The 25614-nt window shown below is 34.2% G+C and overlaps 1 long non-coding RNA gene across 12 annotated transcripts in view; it reads right to left on the bottom strand.

The window, feature by feature from the left end:
* Positions 1–256: 256 nt before the first annotated feature.
* The window catches only part of LOC121069595, a 67087-nt gene continuing 41729 nt past the window's right edge, over positions 257–25614 (bottom strand). For 4 of the 12 annotated variants that reach the window (XR_005819515.1, XR_005819516.1, XR_005819521.1 and 1 more), the window contains 7 exons: positions 25265–25326; positions 13085–13167; positions 12777–12887; positions 12446–12649; positions 11434–11563; positions 7977–8059; positions 319–1276 (listed from right to left, as the gene is read on the bottom strand). This is a non-coding gene — a long non-coding RNA (uncharacterized LOC121069595). Of the gene's footprint in view, positions 1277–7976; positions 8060–11433; positions 11564–12445; positions 12650–12776; positions 12888–13084; positions 13168–15662; positions 15752–25264; positions 25327–25614 lie in introns of all 12 variants that reach the window. The other 8 variants (XR_005819520.1, XR_005819519.1, XR_005819517.1 and 5 more) reach the window with 8 other exon arrangements.

Genomic DNA, 25614 nt, shown 5'->3' with positions numbered 1-25614 from the left:
TTCAGCTTCTCCATTCTAAATGTTACTAATGCTTGAAATATGTTGCTTTAAAGTAAAACAGCTTAAAAACTTTATAAGCAGATCCAGAAAAGAAGTGTCATAGTATACAGGAAGTAATGCAGTTTAAAAAAAAAAAAAAGGCACAAGCTACAAACAAACAAAAAACCAAACTCACCCAACTCTAACATACATGCATGTCCTTCCTGAGGTCTGAAGAAAAACACCACAAAAAACAACAAGCAGTACGAATCAAATTGAAAAGCCTTTGATAGATTTATTAGACTTCGCTTAGACTCATCTGAAAATGAATATTGCACTATATTGCATCACCTTAATAAAATACTGCCTCTCTAAGCAAAGATAAGCAAAGAATTTTCATTTTATATAGTGATAATGTTCTACAATGATTCCATAGAATCAACGCAGACTTTTGATCTTTTGGAAGGTTTGACACTGAGAACAGATATACTCAGTACCTGAGAGTTATTACATTAAGGCTTTTTTTTTTTTTTTTAGGTCAGCAGTTACAGGCATATTGAGTGCTGTAGTTGATTTCACTGTCATTGCATTTCTACAGCTTAAACATTATAATATGTATTTTCAGTTAACACTTCAAGGGAGAAACTTACAGCAATTTCAGATGTGCCATGCCAAAGCGCCTGTGTGTTTGTCTGCTTGATGCTACAGGAGAGAAGTACTTGCACAGTCATCATTTTATTCAGTTCTTGCTCAGCTTTTGTCTGTATTAGTTGCTTTCCTCTCCAGAAACACAGACTTGTCTATCATGATGATTTTAAAATGCACATTTACAACTAGAAGGACTTGATCTAGAAGCATGTTATAACATATTGTCAGTATACAACCTATCAAATTCTGAAGACATTCATCTTGTTTCAACTCATGTCTGCTTTGTGTTCATTTTCAATTACTCATCTAAACAGTTTCTTATGACAGTAGGGGGAAGACTCTAGAAAAAGGGTCTGAAATTCTTAGCTGTGACAGCATAGAGGTTGCAGTCTGTTCAAAAACCACTTGGTTTTGTGTTTATCAGTGCACTCCTGTTGCTTTTTTGTTCCCCTCCATACGTCTGTTTTAGTCAATGATTCTTTCTGTCCATCTTTATATTATTAACTCTTTAGGACAGACAGTATCCTTTGTTCTTCCCCTTCTTTGGTGTATAATCTATGAGCTATTGCTGAGACCACCCAACAGTACTCCTGCAGAACTGTTGTCAGATGAGTCATCCATACTGCATTATTGTATTAAATTCAATCTCCTGCAGAAAAACGAAAGCAAAATATATGGTTTCGTTAAAGAAGAATACAGAATTTGATTTCAAGCTTTCTTATGCCCTTTAAGGATTGGAAAAAGAGAAAAGTATTTATCTAGTAGTTATTAAGTATTTTTATTCATATGCATGATTAAACTCTTGTTCATTATAGGACTTACAATATTTTAACTAAGTAGGTTAAGAAAATAATATAATTCTTTTTCTGGTATGTATCTCTGTGAAGTGTCAAAACCTCAGTTCATTGCATGCAGCCTGGTGGTAGTTACTACAGCTTCAGACACGTCAAATGTGGTGAAAAAAGTAGGAAATAGTTTGAAAATGTCATTCCAGTCATAGGAATAGCATTACAGAAAGACTTTGTAAGAATGCAAGTTTTTTAAACCTTCATCCTGAATTATAAAAGCTATGACAGTACCTTAGGAAAAACTAGTGTTACTTTGTGTTATCCATATGTACACATTTACAGTGTCAGAAAGGCATTTCTTTATCAGGGTTGACAGTAGTACATTCAAACAGATTCTGTCTCAAGGAACATTACTAGGGACTCATCTAACAGATTACGTTTTAGTAATACATTGTAAAGACAGAACAAAGAAAAAGCACCATGATGTGATTGGTAATTTTTACTATTAAAATGTGTTTTTTATGCATATATATATGTAATAACGTACAGCAAGATTGTCTGGGGCTTAGGTCAGCTCTTCATATTTACAACAGGAAGCTACCTAAAGCAAGTAGGTAAATGAGGTTGACCATGAGGTAGCTCCCATTCATTTTAGATAAATTTATTCTAGCATCATGATATGTCTTTTGGGGGACTTCAGAACAACAGTGGGTAGAAGACTGTGCTCTAAATGGCAGATCCTGTGGTTCAATTTTGTTCTGTTTTGTCTTCCTTTACTTTTGAAGGTACAGAGAATGCTGCTTTAATCAGCATCGTTATCCTATGGTTTTCTATTTCTTATTGTTGTATAAATACTTCACTATGGCTGTTCTAATTATAATGACTAGCAAACAAGTGTCCTGTTTGGTAAGTTAAAGAAGAGAACCTTAAAACTACCACATTTTCTCTGTAGAATGCCTCTTTTTTTTCCACTATGCTTTCAATACTTTGTCTATACGACAAATCTATAAGTAAGGTATATCTAAGCTTACAGTGTATTTAATTTTCCTGTTTGATTTTCTCACCCTTATCCAGTTTCATCTGCCTAATCTAATCTTCAGCATCCTTTCAAAATGCTCCTCTTTCCTATCCACTCTCCCTGTTATGCACAATATTAATACAGTTTTATTGATAATGTCTATATGATTCTCTAATCATACCACCAGAGTGCTCAGCTTTGGAAACACGCATTACAGGTAGGTCTAAGGTCAGCAGTAAAGTCTCCTGAGCATTTTCCACCTCCAATTACAATCAATTCCCCAACTAAGTACACAGCCAAAGTCCAACTGTCAGGCAGAAGAAATTCTGAGAGTGAAGGTCACCACTCTAGAGAAAATCTTTTATGTGGTGATCAGACAGGCTCAATCAGGGAATAACTAACTATGACAGATAAGGTGGTCTTACCAGGCACATTGTCAGTGAGCAAGTCCCTTGTTGAAGCCTACACATGCTAGATGGAGAAAATTAAAGTGGGGGCTCTGCATCATTTTTCTAATTGCAACAGGCAATGATGGGGGAGATCAAAAATGTGTCCTTTTCAAAATCTAAGGGGCAAACAATGAGCATTCATAATTATATGACTCTTGGAATTCTGGGATAAAATGTGCTATCCTAACTTTGGCAATATTATTAAAAATGCAGAAAATAGTGCAATGTGAAGACAGTAAAATGTAACACAAAGTAAGCCTGGCAATAATAATGTAATTGAATTTTCTTCATAGACACCAACAATTAGCATATTGAGAGAATAGCTGACTCCAAATAGCTTATCTGCTTTCAAACACATTTTGTTTCCACCTTAGAAAAATATCTTCTTTAATATTCTTGAATTTATTTAATTTCTTTGTCAATTTTCAAACATTACAGAACAGTGCCTTCCAATGATACAGGAAGGCCTTCCTCTGAAACTTTTTTTTTTTTCTACTACTTTTCCGAAAACACTGAGAATCAGGTAACTCCCAACTCTTGCTTCTCTCAGAACCAGAACAAAAATTCCATCATAATGGAATATGATTTCTCCCCTGTCCCAGCTCCATGCCATTCCCTCGGGTCCTGTCGCTGTCCCCAGAAAGGAGAGCTCAGTGCCTGCCCCTCCGCTCCCCTCATGAGGAAGCTGCAGGCCGCCACGAGGCCTCCCCTCAGCCTCCTCTGCTCTGGGCTGAACAAACGAAAGGACTTCAGCCACTCCTCATGTGTCTTCCCCTCTAGACCCTTCATTTTCTTAGCCCTTCTTTGGACACACCTTAATCATTTTATGTCCTTCTTATACAGTGGCAGCCCTCTAATTTGTCAAGCTCTCTCTGCATGGCATCTCTGCCCTGGATGGAGTCAACAGCTCCTCCTAATTTAGTGTTGTCTACAAACTTACTTAGTATATGTTTGAGACCTGCATCCAAGTAATTTATGAAAACATTAGAGAAACAGCCCTAAAATGGAGCCCTGCAGAACCCCATTAATGACTGAACTGAAATTATTAAAAAAAAAGACAAATTTACTTGGATTATTTTTTTTTTTATATATACATCATATCCAGAGCAGGTTTTTAGACTGCAAAGCTTAATTATAATGTCACAATGTAAGTCACATTCTACCAGCTGTGGCTGCAATTGAGGACTAAGTCTTTCTTTGTAAAAACACAGTAGTATGAAGAAGTCCATAATTTCTCATCAACTGCTTGTACTTAGACTTCCATTTCTTTTCTCTCTGGACATTATTTTTTTTTCTTTCTTTCAGAATGTATTCAGATTTCACATTTCTTAACGCACTTAACCTTTTCCAATACACCTTTAAAATTTACTTCTCTGTTGCTTGCATGACCACATCTCTTGGCCTTTCAAATTACCAGTCCTCTCAAACTTACTGAAGTACATCAGTCTGCTTGAGTTCATATTAATGACTATTTATTGGTTTTGTAACTTCAAACCTTTCTTTTCTCTTTTTTTTTTTTTGTTAGTTTGTTTTTAATTCATAAGCTTAAACCTTTTCACATAGAAGAATTTCAGTTTTCTTGCAGAGGATGTATCTAATAACTACTAAAATTAGGTGGCAGATGGTTCTGTGGAATTGGAGTATTTTAAGCAAACTTTAATACAAGCAATGTGTTAAAATTACAACTACAGAAAAAAAAATATTACTTTGCTTTGGATCTCACATATCTGGGCCATACATCATAAATCATAATTTTTTTCCCACGGCATTTATTTTTCACTGCAGCACCCTCTTGGTCCAGAAAGAATAACATGATCTGATCATTTAATCATTCTGTGATAGAGAAGGCTAACTAAATCCTCTGGATACTGCTTCAGTCTCTACTTCGGGAGAGTCTCTCCTATCAAGGAAGATAGTCTAGAGACTATCCAAGAGTTTGGCCAAACTAAATACATTTCCCTCATTAATGATGTTTAGAACTGAAACAGAATTCTTTTTGCTTCTCCTTGGCTATTCTTCCTCTACAGAATTTGTGTAACATTGCCCCCATCAAAACAGAGGTTCACTTTTTTGTTTTTGTGCTGAAAGGGTGAAATTATATGTTGGAAACCCTGGCATCAGCTGTTTTCACTTATTCTTCCAGTCCATCCTTAGCTTGTCCACAGCTTCCCCTTTTTTCCAAACCCTTCTAGGCTTTGTGCCTGGCTCTTTGTAAATCACTCTATGCTGTCTGTATCCTGGCTAATTCTCCTAAAATCTTTATCCAAACATATTAATCATAAGTAGCTATCAGCTAGACTTCCTTCTTTCCATTTCTGTCTGAGAACGCGAAGCTGTGTTATCTTTCCTAAGAAAGCCTTTTTATTTTTTTCCCCTCTGTAAACATAGGCTTTCTACAGCATCTCTTGTTAAAGAGGAGGTAGAATAGAATAGTTCAATTGGAAGGGACCTACAAAGATCATGTAGTTCAACTGCCTTATCACTTTAAGGATAACCAAAAATTAAAGCATGTTATATTGAGGGCATTATCCAAATGCCTCTTGAACACAAACAGGCATGGGGCATCAACCACCTCTCTAGGAAGCCAGTTGCAGTGTTTGAACACGCTCTACAGTGAGGAATGTTTCCTGGTGTCCAGTCTGACTCTCCCATGGAACATCTTCATGCTGTTCCCATCCTTCCCGTCACTGGGACCAGGGAGAGGATACTGGCACCTCTCTCTGCACTTCCCCTCCACAGGAAGTTGCAGAGAGCAGTGAAGTCACCTCTTGGCCTCCTTTTCTCCAAACTAGACAACCCAAGTGTCCTCAGCCTCTCCTTATAGGACATGCCTCCCATCCCTTTTACCAGCTAGGCTGTCTTCCCTTCCTTGACTTTATACGTCTAAATTACATTCCAGTGAGCTTCAGATCAGGAACGGCAAGATCTAGGACTATATTTGGAAAAACAACCCCCTTAATAGCTGACAAAAGCATAGAGAATAGAAAACAAAATGAAACATAGTACCCCAGTACTCCTTTCAAAATATAAATAATTAATTACTCAGAAATAGTCATCTCTTTATAACCCATCCACAATCTAAACAAAAGATACATATTAAATAATATGCTTAGCTACGTTAAATAGTTATTATGCAAACATTTAGAAAAACCCATTCCTGAAGTATACTACATGTGTACCATGTATCGTAATGCAGATTTGTTATTTGGCAGCATGGCAGAATTGCCTAATAGACCTAGATATATATAACAGATATTGGTATGCACTGTCCTTGAGTTGTAAGATAGTTAATCTCCCTAAGCAAGGCTCATATGTGTCATATCAGGTAAAACAGAATATTCCCCTGCAGCTTGCTCTAGATAAGGAAAAAAAAAGATTCGGAATGAAATTTGCATTTTTGTTTCTTCATTTTAGGTTTTTAATGTTATGTACTTTCTAGAAACATTGACTGTATGTGTCTTGATATTCATTTGAGAAGTGTACCTAAATATATTTCTGATTTTTTTTAAATTACACTGTTCTAGTGTATTTTTGATGATATTAAGCGCACTAACCTTCACAAAAACTTTTTTTCACATATACTTGTTTTAGAAATAGACTTCTAAGTTTCCTCTTTCTTTCGTTACTTAGAATATTGTTTATTAGCAAGTGAAATCAATAATGGCAATCACAGTTTTAACCCTTCTAGTAGTTTCATTGATATAAAATTATGGCAATGAAAATAAATAATAGATAATTGTTAAAATGTATTATTTTTATTACTTTTAGATGTTTGTTGTCATGGTTATTAGTTTAGGAGTTCATGTTTTTCAGATTGTTGCTCTTTCTCTCATTAGGACATCATGGGAGAAACAGAAATGAGGTATTTCATGTAATTTTGTGAGTTTATATAACCTTCAGTTAGCAATAAAAACACTATCTCATAATGATCAACATAAATTCAGTACAGTAGGTCATATTTAGTAGTAGTTTATGGAAGAAACAGCAATTGCATTATGCATAAAAAGTAGGCAGTTATTCTGCATCAAATTCCACTTCTTGCTTTGATTAACCATCCAGCACAACAGAAAAGCAGTATACAACACACACTCAATTCCAATACACAGATACAACATTCAATACAGTAATAAATTAGCATAGGACTTTGTGTACTTTTTACATTACTTATCTGATTTTCTAGTATATTTGTAGAGGACATGCCTAAATATTTCAAAAGCAATCCTTCCTCTAAATTTCTACACTTGTTTTCAGTTATAACTTCAAATACATTTTCTTTTAATCTTATATCATAGAGACGTTGTGGAGATAGCCTGCTTTTAAAGGAGATTTACTCTTAATTTGCTTTATCTGGATAAGCTGAAGAACATCTTACTAGATTGTTTTACCAAATCACAAAGTTGATGGCACATACATTCTGTCTAACTTCTAGATCTCTAACAGATACCTAGATATCTACTATATATCAATAATGGACCTCTGGAGATTGAGATTTTAGAGGAGAAAAGCCTTCAAACCAAACTGCAAGAGGTATTAAAATAACAGCATTGAAATGAACACAGGAATACCCTAGAAAAAGTCATTCCTCAACTTTATTTCCTTACAGTAGCATCACACAACTTAAATGATGTGCTGAAAACAACTTATAAAAGAAAGAAATGGAACAAACCTAAAAACAACAACAGACTATAATGAGCAGTATTTTCAGTCCTGAAGTTCTTTTTGTTGACAATTATTTTCCTTTTTTTTTTTTCTAAATTTAAATGGAAATTAATTATGCTTAATTAGGCCATCATTTGGTGGAATGCCATATGGTATCAATAAATAACTTTTCAGTAAGCTACATCTATCCCTTAAAATGCATAAATGTATGTTAGGTGCTGATACTTAAATCCATATTATTCCACTGAAGTATACCCATAACACTTAACCACTTAGAGCTGACTGACAATGGCTTCATCATATGACTGATTATGGACATCCCAAGGATATGCATGCCATAAGAAGCATAGGAATAATTTGCTTAACATACTTGTAAAAATTCTCCCACCTGCATCATGTAATCCATCTTGTGAGGTTGCAAGAATGTAACCTTACCCATTTCATTGAAGGTTTCCTTGGTCACAGCAGGTGTCCACAGCACTGTCAATCCTCCTGAGTGAAATAGCTGTTAAAAATAACTAAGAAAATAATAATAAAATAAAAAATCAGCCATTGCTGCTGTCTCTATATAAATCTGAACACAAAGAATTTTCAGTATGCCATAGCATAAATGGGATAAATAAAAAGATAGGGAACAAATATTCCTTAAAATAGTCTTTTCTTTCCTCAAAACTGTTAGAATCTAGGGAAGGGGAGTTTTTTGTTGTTGTTGTTTATTTTATTATTTTTTTTTTTTTCTGGAAATGAAAACGGAAAATTTTTGACAGGGTATTTTTTCACTTAGATTTCTAATCTGTCCAGAGAAGATATAACACAGCTTGAAGATAGTTCATTTTAGTTCTGAACCCTCGTAAATCATTTTTATAACTGTGCCTTCACTTCTTTTTTCATGTGTACAGTGACAGTGCATAGTGAGACTTTACATATAAAATCCTATAATTTCAGTAAACCTAAATTTTTAAACACACTGTTTATACTCAATATTTACTTTAAGTTTCATAACTAACATTATTACTGATTTCTAGGACTGGAAAGCTATTAATTATTTTATTTTTCCTCACAGGGCCACCGAGAACACTTGATTTACATTCTGTTTCATGTACTAGTATAGCTGGTGGCTTTCTACAGAGAATTACTTTCTGCACTTAGAGGAAGAGATAGGTCAGATGCACTTCAGTAAAACAAGAGCTTAGAAAAAGAGATTGCATAAAGTTAGAAATGAAACACTGCAATCACCAGATTGCTGCTGCTATACCTCTGACCTATTCCAAACTTCTTGCCAAACTGAAACTTCTGTATCTTAAAATATTTGTTCTGAGCACCACTTTTTATCAGTTTAACTACTGTAATTTATTTTATTTTACTGAAAGCATGAGAAAAGTTATGTTTAACACTTTAATTTCTATGTAAAACTTTGAAAAAGTGAAACTGGCTAGACAAAAATCACCTTATGCTTATATCAACAACCTTGGTTCAGAGCTGTCGGAAACAATCACTAAAAAGCCAGCAACAAAGGCAAGGAGGATGGAACCAGGTATACACATGTAAAATTCTGGTAAAACTTATTACAATGATCACAAATACAAAAGAGTCACTTTTAAATATATTGAAAATCCAGGATTCTCATGTTTTAGTCTACATGCAGAAATGTTCTGCTGGCTACTGGCTGATTTACTAGAAGTATCAGCTACTGCAGAAAGCAATGCTGATTAAGATACAGCTGTACCCTTCACTATGAGTAGGATGCTTTTAAGACTGAAGTGTGTCCATTCAGCTACTGTAATAAATCATCTATTCAAATGAATAGACTACCAGAACACATCAGCTATATTTGCATTTATCAGCATTAAAGAACTTTTAATTAATTTGTGTTCACTGTACCCATGCTAAAATATATTTTAATTTGTTATTATGCAGATTAAGCTTTCCATCAATATTTAAAAGTGTACTTCAACTGTCACCACTATAAATAAATCCAAGACACAGCAGAAACAGTACAGTAAGGGTGCAAGATGACATAATTCTTTCAAGACAACTCTTCAAAATACCCAAAATAAGCACATTCTTTATCTGAAGGCTAAAATTCCAGTCTTGGATAAAAGCCTACCACCTTGGATTAAACTTTTGTCTTGATCTTCCAGGCAACAAAAGCTTTAAACCAAGTTCATTCAAAACCTACTCTATAATATAAAAGCTTTCATAAAGTTGTCAAAATCTGTAGAGCTCAGAAATAACACATATCAGGACTCCCATTAACATATGCAGGAGAGAGCAAATCAAGTCACCCAGATACCATCACATGGGCAAAGACTGACGAACATATTCTGCTTCTCTGTATTTTGCTAGAGGACAAATAATAAAAACATTTCATAACTCTCTTGCCCATCTTCATGCTTTTTGAGAAAAAAATATCTACCTGTGGCAACTGAAGGCATTTATACTCCATTGAGGGGAACAGAAAAAAAAGTTATGCTATGCCATTCCATCCTAATCTCCAGGTTTATATTAATTGACCTTTTATGTGGTGGTGGTGCAGTAGTCGCTGTGATGAAACTCTTATCTGAATCCCTGATCTTACCCCCTTCCCTACAAAAAGATTCAAAAAGATTTATTTTCTTTAACTTTGAAAAAAAACAACAACACAAACAAACAAACAAAAAACAATGGAAAAGTTCCCAGTTTTGTTCTAAGTATGGGGCAAATTGTTACATGCCACATAGTATGTACTGTAGCTTCTGGAGCTGCTCATCTGTTTGTGAAAGACAGAATACAATATCACCCATCACATATGCTGCTACTTATGATTTTGTTTGTTTGGTTGTTTTGGTAAGTTTATCTGCTTTCCACAAATAAGTGAAGACTTCCTTGGTGACATTAAAACTGTCACACCGAATACCTGGCAAAGAGTCTTAAACGCAGAAGGCAGAATTTAACAGTAATAGTCAACAGTCAGACTGGTAACAAAAGAATCAATTTTATTTATTTCATTTAACTTAATCTGCTTCTGACTAGAACAGTGACCTGAGGCGCTTTGGATAACTTGTGTCTTGCATAAACCATTCTCATTTGGCCTCCCAAACTGTTAATTACTACTTTTTTTCAGTCTTATTTCAAGTGTTAGCCATGTTTAAATTACTTAGAATGAAATCAATACACATTAATACCTAATAAATAGGCAAAACGTTTGAAATATATTCTCTCCTTTCTAGAATATTCCTTCTTTGACCAGCCTACTCCACTGAAGTGGACAGGAAAGTTAACGGTCTTTACATGGTGCTCGACTGTAATCACATCTGCAGGCTGATGGCCATAGGTGTGATTAATTTATCATCATTCAGAACGTCATAACTGACTTATTTCCACGTGCCTGAAAAAGCCTTAAATAATCATGAAATCTACCTTTAAAACTCACAGACATCTGCAAATATATGAACTCTTACATTAAGTCCTTCTGACCTGAACAACACATAATATGAATATAGCAGGATTTCAGAGCTGAGTTTTGAACATCACACATACATGGAAGTAAGAATGACATTATTTTCTTCAAAATGTCACTATTTTTAGGGACATTGTTATTTTAATGACGTATTATCATAACTGTAACATCTCTCTAGGACTGCAAATAAATTGGGCATGTAAATCCAAAAAGAAATTATAGAGAGGCAAAATAAAATTGAGTTTGACAACTACATTTTACTGGACATTTTGAGGAAGGACTTAAATGTTTGAGAACTACATAATACAGAAATAGGGTTACTTTTTGTAAGGAAGACCCATGTGAAATTAGATTGAGTATGGGCTGAGAAAAACTAGTTTATAGACTGCTGCAAAGAACGATATAAATAGAAATATTAATGCTCTGCTTAGGAATTTCTACATCAAATGTTACCATGCTTTGTAGAAGGTGACCAAATTTAATGAGACAGACGGTAAAAACAGCTGTGACATTTTAAGAGATTGTCTTTCACCATCCTATTCATAGTCTGTTGTCCGAAGGTGCAGAAATGCTCTGTTAATACCTAAGTTAAAGGTGAATGGAATTAGTATGAAAAGACACTAAAAATGTTTTGAATCAATTCAGCCAACTTTGCATGAAAGCAGATAATGAATGTTCATAAACTGTTCTTCCAAGCAAGTGGTGGTGTCAATAACCTCCAAATAGAGGAGTAAAACCAGACTAACTATTTAACAGGTTTCACTGACATGGGATCTTCTGTGGTGCATGAATACTGTCTGAGATTACAAGAAATTTCCCAGTTAAATAAATCAAGATGAAAAGGTAATGGTTTACAATTTTTTTTTTTCTGGATTGTTTAAATGAGAAAGTCTCCTCCTTTTAAAGCAACTAAGTGTATCCTTACTTCATTCACAGAACTCCCTTTGAAATAGCAACGTGAAGAAAAAAACAATGTAAAATAGGTTTAATGTACTAATAAATATGGAATATTTTTCAATCTTTATTATTTTAATTAGAAACTTATTAAAAGTTAAGTATTCTGTCGTATGGTGAAAAAGAAATTATAACCATCAATCATTTTATTTCAACAGCATGTGTTTTATATGTATACATTTGTCTAAGCAGAATGCTTGAGAAAACATTACCTGTTCCCAATTCAGCCATTTTTCATTTAGCTGTATCCTTTGTAAATCTTTAGCATCTCCCCTATTCTGTTTGCATTCTACTTTAAACTAATTTTTCTTCTAGTTTTATTTTCCCCTTGGCTTCGTCACACTGAAATTCATTTCAATCATTTAAAATGTATGCTGCTCCATGTACTGTAGCAGCATGGAGAGAAATATAACATTTGAATTAGCATAGGGAGAAAATTCAGCAAACTACTTATAATAATACAATAAAAATTTTTCCAAGCAGCAGTCTGAAGGAAAACGCTGTTTCATACCTTAATTTATCATTTCAACCAGAAAACTTGAATCATTGACAGAAGGCTTTAATGCTACGATGTGGGTGGTACAGGTGGCATGTAGGTGCGATGATTTTACAGCTAAGAGACATTATTATTTTTAAATATATACGTTATTCTTTCTTTTCTCTTATTTTCTCTTTCTCCTATGGTATGTTTTCCAATACATCCCTTCATTTCAATCTGCATGGAAAGCAGAGAATTCCTCTTAATAATAGATAACAGACTGGAAAAACAAGTAGATTGAGTTGTAACATAAGACAATTAAATAAAAAAATAAGCATTCCAATTCACTGATACTTATTTTCACCTTAACTGATTCTTTTACTTCTGCAAAAGAGGACTAAATCTTTAGAAGGACTTGTTCAGTACGTTTCTTCTAGTCATGTTGAAAGTATCATGAATACAGCCAATCTCAAGTCTACACAAGAAATTAGGCGGGTACAATCAAAGAGAAATATTAAGTTGAACATTTTTGGAAAGATTCACATAATTATATATAAACTTATATAAAAAGTTTGGTTTCAATAGAAACAGTAATAGCACTACTGCAAAACCTGCTGCAATCTGCTATCCTACACTTTAGGGGTGAATTTATTTCTTTCTTATTCAACATACCTGTTGCCTTCAAGGAAAAAGCACATGGAGAGTTTTTTCAGCATTTAGTGCATATTTCATCTTCTAGTTTAGAGGCATTTGTACTGCAAATAAGTAAAATTTCTAGCATTATCTCCTGGACAAAAAATTGTTGCTATAGTTTCTTTTTAGCTATAATATATACTTATCAAATTAAAAACTCACTTTGACTGGTTGGCTATGCATCCTTTGAACCCACCTCAGCTGGAGTAAAGCAAGTTTAATTACAGTATATCTCCATTTTCATTTGACTGATAGCTTAAAGAAAATATCAAAATAATAGGAACTTTGTACCCCCACGACCCCACCCCCCCCCCCCCCCCCCCAAAGATATTAATATTTCTTACCCAAAATAATAGGAGGAGTTATAAAAGTTTTGGCTAAGTTAGACTTTTTTTTTTTTTTTTTACAACTTAATCTTAAAATTTACTGTGTTTACAAACGTGGTGAATAAATCAAGAACAGTTATCTCACACAGTATACTGTATAGATAGAAACTAGAGAAGTACATAAAGTTACAGCACTTCTTTTCAATATATTTGAACGACCAGTACAATCCCTTTGCAGTTCATTTCAAGACAGAAGCTATTCAAATTATATATGTATGGTGTATTGGTAAAGCAAATTTTGCTCATGATCTAATCTTTGCATATAACCCTGGAATCAAGAAAGATCTTATGCAGAGCAAAAATGATCTTTGAAGATCAGTTGTATTGCTCAGGTTTGATACCATGCTCATACGCAGTGGTACCTAGGATTTTTGGACAATTATGATTGGATATAGGAACTTTGATTTCTGGTAAATATTATTTGCATCAATGACTTTAGCAGTACAGCATATGAATTGCTAGATGCTGTGGCAGAGATTGTCAACATTCTTATCTGAAAGCTCTTTGTGTAATTTTACATTTCAACACAAATAATCATAATGAAAAACTGTTCCAACTGTATTTATACTACTGTAAGAACCAAACTATAAGAACCATACAATTCGTAAATACTGGCTAGAGTCCTTGTACATTGCATCCAACTCAATATGTTGATAAATTAACAGTATTAGAAAATAAGCAAAATTCTTTTTTTTTTTAATTTCCCAAGAGGCAGTACCTGTTAGAATGATGTCTGAAAACATTTACAAGATGCTAAAAAACCTGTAATTAAAATGAAAATATTCATTTTCAGTCTTCACTGATGAGTATCCTTAGGTTTAAATCTTCCCCAACTATTAAAGGCATATATAACAATGTTTTATTAACAATAGCCCCTGTACTGCGTACTATATATGGTTTTGGGCTAATATACAATTATCAGTTTAAATAAATAAATAATAATTCTTCTGGGCTTTCTATATATTTCTGTGTGTTTAACAAACCAAAGGATTATATAAGCATTCATTTTAAATGTGTGAATGTATGAGGTTTTTTTTTTTTTTTTGCGTGTGTGTGTGGATGGATGCATGAGTGCGTTTGTTGACACATATATTTGGCAATTTCTGTGTAAAAAAGTGGGTGCCTTTGTATGTAGTATTATAACGAACGCATAAGTTTTTAAGTAGTCACACAGAAGATTTATAACAAAAGACAGAAATACTTTATCCTAAGGCAGTTCACCACCACAAATATTCTTTTATCATCTTAGTTGAAATATTCTTTTGTTCCTGGAGTATAGTGTATATTTGTAGTTGAAACACAATGTTTCCTTAAAAGGAAAATATCTTCACATTAGGAAAGGAATTAGACAGTCTTAATGCAGGTAAGAATATCACCCTCCTCCCATTCCTCCAAAAATAAAAACCCACAACCAACCAAATCAAACCAAACCAAACCAAACCACAAAGAATAAAAGCCTATCATAAAATAAGCATTCAATAAAACAAAATAAAATTGAAGTGAAATGTCTGGCATAGGATGAAAGAGCCTGTGTAATGGTAGTCAAAGCATAATATCTTTAAGCCTGAGGATACAATGAAGTGCAGATGTGTCACTCTTTGAATAAAAACAGACTAACAGTTTTGCTATAGAACCATAACTGCAAGATTTGTAGGAGCAAGATTATATCAGTTTTTATGTGCTGTTTAAGTGTATCATGGTTTCTAGCTGAACTTGTCTTTGGATTAAGAAACTCTCAATTTCAAAAGTGCTGTCAAGTATTCCAAATGCTGAATTTACTTTTCTAATTAAGAATCACAATTCGTGGCTTCTATGTACTTGTTTGTTTTCTAAGGGAGGCATTTTGTTTCTTTAATTTACACAGGATCTGAAACCACATACAATGGTACATCTTATATTCCGCAATTTCTCATTTTTCTTGAAAACATTCATCCTACTTTTGTATAACTGCCCATTAACCAATATTTCACACTATATCAAACTGTATCATCAACTTTTCAGAAATAAGTGAGGATAAGGGAAGCAGTCTTGCTGTAAAGGAAGCTACTCTTTTTTAAAGGTCCTGTACATGAAGATTTGGATATGGCTGTTCCACAGACTTCCTGAGCTACCTGGGACAAACTGGGGAGGCCACCGCATTTACAAGTTGCCACTGAGTAACAGCTAACTACCTCAGCATTACAGCATGGAACCGGACATTACATTTTACCCACAGGTACAATCTTCACCTTTTTCCTCTATGTCCCTGATCCAAGATGTGCTAGAGGAGAGAAAAGAACATCTTATTATAAGTGAACAGAATCAGAAGATACTTTAATAGAAAATTACCCTCCTATGTACAGCAGCTTGAACACACTTAAATGTCCTCCTGGGAGAGTTCAGAAGACATGTCATAGCTTGTAAGAGGCAACTGTCCTTTCACTCCCTCCAGACATCCACAGCCATTTATCTACTTTCATATTTTCTAGATGTAGATATGCTTTTCATTTACATTAAGTCTGCATTAATAATCCTTCACTTTTATTATAACCATAATGATACGACTGAGTAGGTCTTGAGATAAAATGGGAAAAAATGAAGATCAAACTTGTTTTGCAAGTTATAATGCAAGTTTATCATGAGATTTTATAAAATGCTGCTACTATGCATATTCATGGTATATACATATATACATATACATATATATATATACATATACATATATATACATATATATACATATATATATACACATATATATACATATACATATACACATATACATACATATGCATATATATGCATAGTCATAATTTTCAAGTTAAGAGCAGGTAAAACAGGCAAGAGGACTGCATATGTAGCTCAGTAGAATATTTTTGCTGTGTGTTTGTACCGTTTACACTACCTGATGCTGCTATAATATGCTGTATAGATGCCATCTCAAATGCATGACTGAATAAAGGGAGAAAGTCTGGGAACACGAAAGATAATGTTTTAGTTGTGAAGAATGTTTTTCTATTTTCTGTACATGTAATCTTATGTTACAGAAAATAATATTGCAGTAAAGAATTCTTAGAGATATAAATTTACATAGAGAGAGAACAATGTTCCATGGCTTGTCCAAACGTAACAAGCAAAATTTTCAGTAGGAAAATAATATGCAAAAGTTAAATATTTTTTCTTTTCAAAATGGTGCTTGTTTTCATTAATTTTCTTTTTGTAGTCACATTAGCTGTAGAAAGAAAAAAGGCTACACTCTGTTAATCAGCATAAGCTGGAAACACAATATTAATGCTTGTTACAAATGATACTACAGAAAACTGAAAATCTCTGTGTTCCAGCAATAGCAATATCCAACATTCAAATGTCATAAACTTATCTTAGAGGCAGAAAAGCATAATTTCTCAACATACTTTCACTATTAAAAATCAAAATTATGCATTGGCAACATATTTCAGAGCTCTTACTGCTTCTGCTTAGAAGAAAACTGATTATGCTTATACTGTAGGGGGAGAGTTTTCCAAATCACTGATTTTTCTTAAGAATTGAACTAAGTAAAGCATAGTAGCAGCATTTTATAAAATCTCATGATAAACTTGCATTATAACTTGCAAAACAAGTTTGATCTTCATTTTTTCCCATTTTATCTCAAGACCTACTCAGTCGTATCATTATGGTTATAATAAAAGTCTACCTTCTAAGTATCATAAAATAGCCTAATATTGTGCAGAAGTGTAAGTTGTAGTTCTGCTTATGTGGTAAAATTTTTATTGTTCCCTGAATTTTAGTTTTTGTCTAATAGCAGGGAACAAAACTACAAGCAGGGTAAAAAACAAAGTACAATGTTAAATCAGTTAGAGAGGTGAAAATATATTTCCTGCAACTCTCATTGTCTGAATCCAATTCACAGAAAGCACACAACATTCTTTTCTTGCTGAATCAAGTCCAGTAACTCAAATTTGAATATCATTAACTTCTCCAAACATCCAGGAAAAGCTGTTTTAGAAAGAAGTGGAAAATGGGAAAGAGAAAGTGAACTAGTCCAAGTTATTTCCATTTCATTCACTTGATTCTCTCCAAATAAACAGTCCAACTCTTTAAACACTATTAATTAGCATTGGGATGTGATCTGTGTTTCATATTAGAATTTGGAAACAACACTAGATTTTTCTATGTGTAAAAACTTCTGCAGAAAGTCTGTAGTGCTGTAGGCCAGACTGGAGCCTTTGGCTGTTTATCTATGAAGGTGAGTAAGAGGAATAAATTGTATGACATCACTGAAATTTCTCCATCACTGTTAACAATAAGAGCAGAGAACAACCACACTCTAAAAATCACTCCCTAGAGAAAGAAAACAACACCAACATGGAAAAGAAGAAAAAAAGAAAAAAGAAAAAAAGACAAAAGAAAACATAAGACATTCTTTATAAAGTTGAGTCTTCTCAAAATGAAATGAAAACAAACAAAGAAACAAAAACCTGAGTATAGAATATCATGAATGAATATGTTAAATGAAAGTGATACAGTCACACAGAGAAGATGCAAAAGGCAAGAGTTGTTCCTTGCCTGCTCTATTCCAAACCTGTTTGATGGTTTAGACAGCAGTCACAAGGGATGCTACTGTTCCCTCACTTCTGATACAAAAGCACTCACATTGTTTACTATTGTCAATTTCCTCTCTTGCTCCAAGAGAACTAGAGCAGCATGACTCCTGCAGAGACACTAAACCTAACTCAGGATTAGAAGGGAAAATGACGAATATCCCCTATTTATTATTTTCTTTTCTTTCTTCACTGCTTTTCTTTTACCTTATTATTTATAGCTTAGTTAGTGCTGAAGTCATCCAGCCAAATAGCATTTTCTGTTCTACAAAATACAAAATGTATTTCTTGGACAGATTTATAATTGCTCTTAGATTTGGAGAATGATTCATTCCACAAAAAATGGATCCGTTAAAGCATACTCCTGAGATCCTTTGGTAGTTATCATTGAACTGTATCTTAACATACAATGGAATATTTTGAAAAGTTTTGATTTTTCTAGGAAGTGTTCTCTGCAACAGTTTTAACAGCAGTAGCAATTCAAGTCAGTTTTTTCTTCCTCTTTTACTTGTCTTCTACAAGTATGCTCTTTCAGTCATTTTACATGGAAATTGTTCCATGCAGCAATTAAAGTTTTCTTTCAACATTCAACTAAACCTTTGTGAAGAAGTATGAGGTGGGGCAACTAGAGCCAAATATTTACAATTCCATGAATTTATGTCGAGAATAATTTCTAGGGACAGATTAAAAAATGCAAAAAGGAAAACTATTAAAAATGTAATTTATGAATTTATATCAAAATTACTGTTCTCAGTGCATTAGTAATGTATCTGTCTAGAGTAGTGTTGGTTTGTGGAGATGACTGTTGATTCTTTAGTTTGTTTTGCTTTGTCTTGTTTTCAACAGCGAAATTAGATTCTCAACTGAGCTTTTGAGCTTTATAAAATGCGCTTTTTTTTTTTTTTTTTGAGTGCTCCCACCATCAATAGGTATTGCTATTGACCACTTTTATGTAACTGGTTTAAATTGTAAGAACAGAAACTGCAAGAGTACAAAATAAGCACTCAAAACTATGAAGGACATTTTGAAAGGGTTTTACCATTGTTGCATTTGATAAAAACATACCAAATAGCATGAGAAAAGGATACAAATGTAAGAGCGAGACAAAAAAGTAAAAGTGTACTGAGTTAATGAATCATTAGAAAAATAGCCTAGTCTCGATTGTCTGATATATCTCATGGAAATTATTTCCAGTAAGACGTAGAATTTTAATTCTACTGTAGGCAGAAATAGCACCACCATAAAATGAGGCTCACTTTAGCCAGAAGCTAAAAAATGGATTTGTGTCATTTAATTACCTACAATTTACTAATAGCACATAGCCTCCCAATGCTTCAAATCAGGCCTTGTCCATGATTTGCTAGCAAAGCTAATACAATTTTAAAGCAATAAAAAATAAAAATAAATAAGAATAAATATCCAACAGGAATATCCAACAGCATGCAGTAGACAACTGTACTTGCTCACTGTGACCACTTTCATTCTGTAACCTTTTCCTCACAACTTCTACATTCCAAATTATGTGTTTAGTGTTTATGTGTATCTGAACTCACCCAAAGAGAGGTTGGCTCCAGCAGAGAAATCTGGATAGGGAGAAGGCCACTTATGTCTCCAAGGAACCGCTGAGTATCATCAAGGGAGTATCAGTGGGATTGGCTGGAGAACTGACAAGAGAAACCCAGTGCCAAGGCTGGAGCTCCTGCTCCAGTCTAAGCGGACACAATGGGTGGCAGGAGAGTAATGTCTTAATCATTTTATTTTTTATCCTTTTTGTTGCTGTTTTGAGTTCTCTTTATTTTGAAATTTGAATAGATCTTTTTTACATTTTAAAATACAATTTAGGTTAATTTGAACCTTATGCCTTTTTGTCTTTTGGGGGAGTTTCTCCAAGTGGAATTTTAAACATATTCTGCAGCAGTGGCTAAATCACTATCACATTTTTATGTATGCACAGATGCAGAGAAAGACTACTGTTATGGCAGTGTGCTCACAAAGGATTAAAAAAGGGGGGGACTGTGCACCCTTATGAAATGGTGATGACAAAGATGGCTATTAGCAGAATATTTCTGTAAGTGATAAGAAGTTCAGGCAAAATGGCAATTTCACCTTCACATGTCCTAAAAGGAGGTGGCAGAGTAAAAATCAGCTTACTCTTCTCTTCATTTGTTTCTGTCTCAATTGTATTAGTTTGGGTTTGGCTGACACACCACTTGAAATGCTTTTCTGCTCTTTATAATGGGAGTAGCACTGTTAGCAATTTCACTGGCTTGCAAGTATTTTTTGCAAGTATTACTGAATTAGGTCCTGTAATATTGGTCCCTTTAATAACTTACTAATGGATTTCAGGTTTTTGAACAGATATTTTCTTATATTTTTTATGCCTTTGATGTTATTTTTCTGTCTTGCTAACCTCACTTTCTTTATTGTTGACATTTCCATTATTTTCCTTTCCATCCTCTATAATAACTTCATGTCATTTGCAATGAAGTTGGTAAACACTGATCATACCTCTTTTACATCTGTTGTTTTTCCCTACAGTAAGAATCATTTTTATCCATCCATTTTCTGCTGTATTTCTTCATCCCCTTGCCTTCAACAACAAACACGGTACCATTTTTTCCTCTGTCTCCTTTCTCTGCATCAACAGAAGAAATCTAGATTTTGGTTTAACATCAAAGACCTAAATAAAACACATCATCAGGAAGTCACTTGCTACAGTGGTACATAATTGTTCTTTATTTCAGTCTGCTTTAATATCATATCACTCCAAATTCCTTATCCTTCTTTCAAAAAAAAAATTTAAACCTGTGTATGTCAACTGAGATTCATACCAGTTCTTGTGAGAGTATTCTGGAAAATACTTTAATTTTTCTTTCTGAAGAAGTAACTTCTTTTATAAAAGTATAAAATTTTTGACTTGTGCAGAAAAATCTCCCCCTGTTTGCTTCACTATTTCTTTTCAAATTTTCAGGAAAAGTCTATTCTAAATTCAAAATCAAGTCTTCTCTGATTAGCTGTTATAGCTGGGTAGTCTTTTGGTATTCGACATTGCACCTTTTCTGTGGAAATGAAAAACTTCCATAACTGTGTAAAATAAAACTTTCCACTTTATATAATCTAAAAAGATTATGCTGACATATGCTTACTTTTTCCCCTCAACAAGACTACTTTGACCACTGATTCTTTTTGCAAATAATGTATATATTAAGATTATTAACTTCCTATTTGATTTGAGCCGTAGGAAGTATTATCAGTCGCCATCAGAGAACACAGGAATCACACCTTTGTTTTATTAGATGCAGTACAAAAACCAGAAAGATGGTGTGTTGCACCACAACTTTTTGATGTAGAGACATGGCAAATACAGAAAAAATATCAATCGAAAATCAGTAAGCTTCATGCTTAGTCATATACTTCTATTTTTCTCTTGTTTTCTTGATCCTAGAATAATTTATCCCCAATCAAATGGCTATATGTTTACTCAAACAAAGCTTTCTTCCTGAGTGACTTTATTTAACTCTTCTTCCATATTTACAAGTGGATGTAAATGTATATGGCTTGCTTTATCCAACTCAGTCAAATGTTTTAATTTCTAGATTAATCTTAAGGTTTACACTCTAGATTACAGGTGCAGCTGGATTTAAAAGAAAGTCCCCTTAATGTCAATACAGACACTGATTTTGTATTAATGGAAATTGGGGTAAAAGTCTAATTCAGGAAGTAACTAATTTTATTATTACTAACAAAACTCAAAGAACAAAAGTAAACAATCTTACCTAAACTATAAACTTCTGCAACAGTAATAAAACAAAAAAGTAACAATATAAATCATGCATACTGAGATCTACCTTTTTTCCACTTTCTTGATAATAATATTTTAGATATCTCCACAATAACATTTCAGAAAACCTACTGTAGCAATACTTGACATGCAACTAAACTGTAGTTTCAAAATACTAAACTGTAATTTGAGATTCCATTAACTGTCAACTTCTTCTAATTATACTAACAGTCAACGAGAGTCAAATTTGTAAGTTACACAACTGAAAAAGAGAGGGAGAGAAGTGTATTTAACAACCTCACTGGTAAAGGGCATTAAGAGATACAAGTACAGAGCAGGCGAGTGGAAGGAATGCACTGGGGAAGGCTCTAAACATAAGAATAAAAGAAGGATGAAAAAAGTAGAGCTCAAATTCCACCATGGTTTTCCTAAGAAAACAAGAACTAAATGTGTCGCACAGAGATGTTATAAGGTAGAAGGTTATATCTTGGACACATACAAAAAAATAAATAAAATACTTGCAGATAAATCAGTTGTACAAATGTGATATTAAATAGTTAATTTTAAAATGTGTTTTGTGAGCTTTTCTTATGTTATTCTGAGTAATTGAGTTTCTAATGAGAATCTACTTTTTATTAAAAAATAATGAAAGCAGGGATTTAATAGAGGAAATGAATAGGATACAGGTGAGTCTATTATCAGCGAGTTGAACAAACTGAAAAAAATCATCTGAGTTTAAAAAGAGATTTTTAATTTGTCTTAAATCTATTCTACAGAGGAACCCTACTACTTTTGTTTCAAAGAAGCTTAGCAGCATTTTTTATTGTTGTTTCAGTCATAATATTCTTCTTTCTCTGTATGGTCCTTCATATTGGAAAAACAATGAAATTCTAAATATACATAGTTTCCTCAGCAGTTTAAAGTATTCCAAGTTATGTCTAATGCTAACATGTCATATGGATATAGATACTTCATTGAAATTCTTCAAAGAGATCTGTGGAAAAAGATGAGAAGTAGCACTGTTGAGGAATGTATTTTTTTCTTAGCACTCAGTGATCATATTTTTGTATAGTTTCTATATCTTAAATTTGAACTGTACAATCTAAGAAGAAAACTTATATTCCGCAACTAATAACTTATAATTGTGCAAGTTATAATTACTGGAACTAAGAGAAGCTACAGTATGGAAAATGGGCTATTGCCCAGCAAAACTAAATACTTCTGTCTGATTTCCAACATTTATACCTAAAGTGTTCACCATTCAAAGGTGCTTATCTGTAGTTAGCTCTTGAAATGATGCTCCTTCAGTGCTGGCACCCACAGCAATTGTCCAGTTTGCTTACAGCATAGCCTGTTCTACCAGCACTTCTGTTCAAATTGTAAAGGATAAACTGGCTCTTCCACATGCACAGTCATCACCACCAAGCCCCCACAAAAAGCATCTCACTTAGTTCCACATGATATGACTTGAGACCCTACTTTTCATAAGGTGCTGGAAAAGATCCTGCCACTAGAGTCTCAGGACATTCCCAGCTATGGTAACTGATAGGCGGTGTGAACAGGCTGCTCATAACTTTCCTATGACCAGTTAATACAGGGCAAATGGCTGAAGAGAGAACCCCCAAAATAGTATAAGAACAAGCTCAAAGCAAATTTCCAGCTGTGTTGCATTAGTTCCACTCCCTGGAAGACTGCCTGCTTCAGTGTACCAGGTGAAGTGGTGCCATCAAAACAAGTGTACAGGATTTGACTAGCACAGAGCAGCACAACAGGAAGCTGTGCAAGAGGAAAGCTCTATCTACAGTAGGCTTCTTCTGTGACTCACAAGCTGTACATTTCTCATAAAACAAGCTGCAAAACCTCCATGTTTGGCTTAATGTATATTATTTTCTTTAGCTTTCCTTCAGAGGCAGCAGCACTACCAGTACCAGGCATTTGGGACAAACACTGAAGTATAGGATCTCTCACTCAACATATATTGAGTGGATTACCTGAAATTCTTGTAGATTCTGAGCAGTTTTACAGATTTGGGGAAGTTTAAGAAAATCTCTTCTACTACTAGAGAGAATTCATCAAGAGGAGGAAATCACATATATTTCCAGATCTTAACATGGAGTAGAAAGGCAGAAGAATGATCGAGAAGGTGATTTAAATAAAATAAATAAATAATAAGAAAGGCTATATAAAGTTGCTTTGAAATCTCCTCTCCTTAAAGGATAGAATAGTAATTGCACAAGTGCAAAAACCAAGACAGCTGACTGCACTGATTTGAAATCCACCTTTTTTTCTCACATTATATACAATTCCTCGAATATTGATTGCCATTGTTTTACACCAGTTGTATGCTTTTGTAGTTTCTATGACAGTGATGTTATATACCAGCTTAAAACTAAAATGATTCAGTGGCTGATGGGGTCCTGAAATATTTTCACTGCCATATACAAACCCCTGTACACGTATGCATGAAGTAAGCAGACATAGATATATTATGAACACTCACAGATGTTCTGTCTCCCCAAGCCTTTTCTACATGGTGTTGTGGTAAACGGTGCATAATAGTGTGCATTACTTTGCCAGTCTGAAATGCCATAATCTAACATGAGCATTTATGAGCATGAGCACTACAAGAAGGACAAGGAGGTGCTCGAGAGAGTCCAGAGAAGGGCAACGAAGCTGGTGAGGGGTCTGGAGAACAAGTCTTACGAGGAGCGGCTGAGGGAGCTGGGATTGTTCAGCCTGGAGAAGAGGAGGCTCAGGGGAGACCTTATCGCTCTCTATAGGTACATTATTAAAGGAGGCTGTAGCGAGGTGGGGGTTGGTCTATTCTCCCACGTGCCTGGTGACAGGATGAGGGGGAATGGGCTAAAGTTGCGCCAGGTGAGGTTTAGGTTGGATATTAGGAAAAACTACTTTACCGAAAGGGTTGTTAGGCATTGGAATGGGCTGCCCAGGGAAGTGGTTGAGTCACCATCCCTGGAGGTCTTTAAAAGACGTTTAGATGTTGAGCTTAGTGATGTGGTTTAGTGGAGCACTTGTTAGTGTTAGGTCAGAGGTTGGACTAGGTGATCTTGGAGGTCTCTTCCAATCTAGACGATTCTGTGATTTCTTATCAATTACCACTAGGGAGGAAATAGTACCAGAAAACTTCAAAACGCTAAAGAATGTTGCTGATACAAATACCAGTGTCAATTATTGTTTAATCAAAACACAACCATCCCAGCCAAAACCAGTGCCTAGAACTATCCAAGTAGAAAATGAGGGGTTATGAGATTCTCATAAGATAAAACAAACATGGGAAATCAGATAACAAATAAACAGTGAATGTAAAGCGTGCTTACACTTGAAGAGTATCTCAGCATAAATACGACCACTTAGGTAAATGGACTTTAAGATATATGACAAAACTGCTTACCTTAGAGTACTTGATTGACTGATAAGCTTGAGAAATGTGAGAGCTGATGAAGCAAAGAGCTTCTGTGAAATCATATAAAATAAGAATATCATTATGTTGTAGCACAGAGAATAAATTTCCTCCAAAATAATAAAAGTCTTTTAAAAACAATAAAAAGTCTTTTTAAGAGTATGTGAATATCATAACACTTTTATAGGCCTGAACGCATAGATCTATTTGATCACACCTCTGATCTCTCTATTCCCAAATGCCAGTGGTGTGATCATCACGGAATATCTTCCATAATGATTTGGTCCTACATTTAACTCCATGGAATCATTCCAGTCTTTTTTTTTCTTCTTTCCAGAAAC

The sequence above is a fragment of the Cygnus olor genome, chromosome 4 (assembly GCF_009769625.2).
Source record: "Cygnus olor isolate bCygOlo1 chromosome 4, bCygOlo1.pri.v2, whole genome shotgun sequence".
NCBI lineage: Eukaryota > Metazoa > Chordata > Aves > Anseriformes > Anatidae > Cygnus > Cygnus olor.
This window is presented reverse-complemented; position numbering and strand designations above follow the sequence as displayed.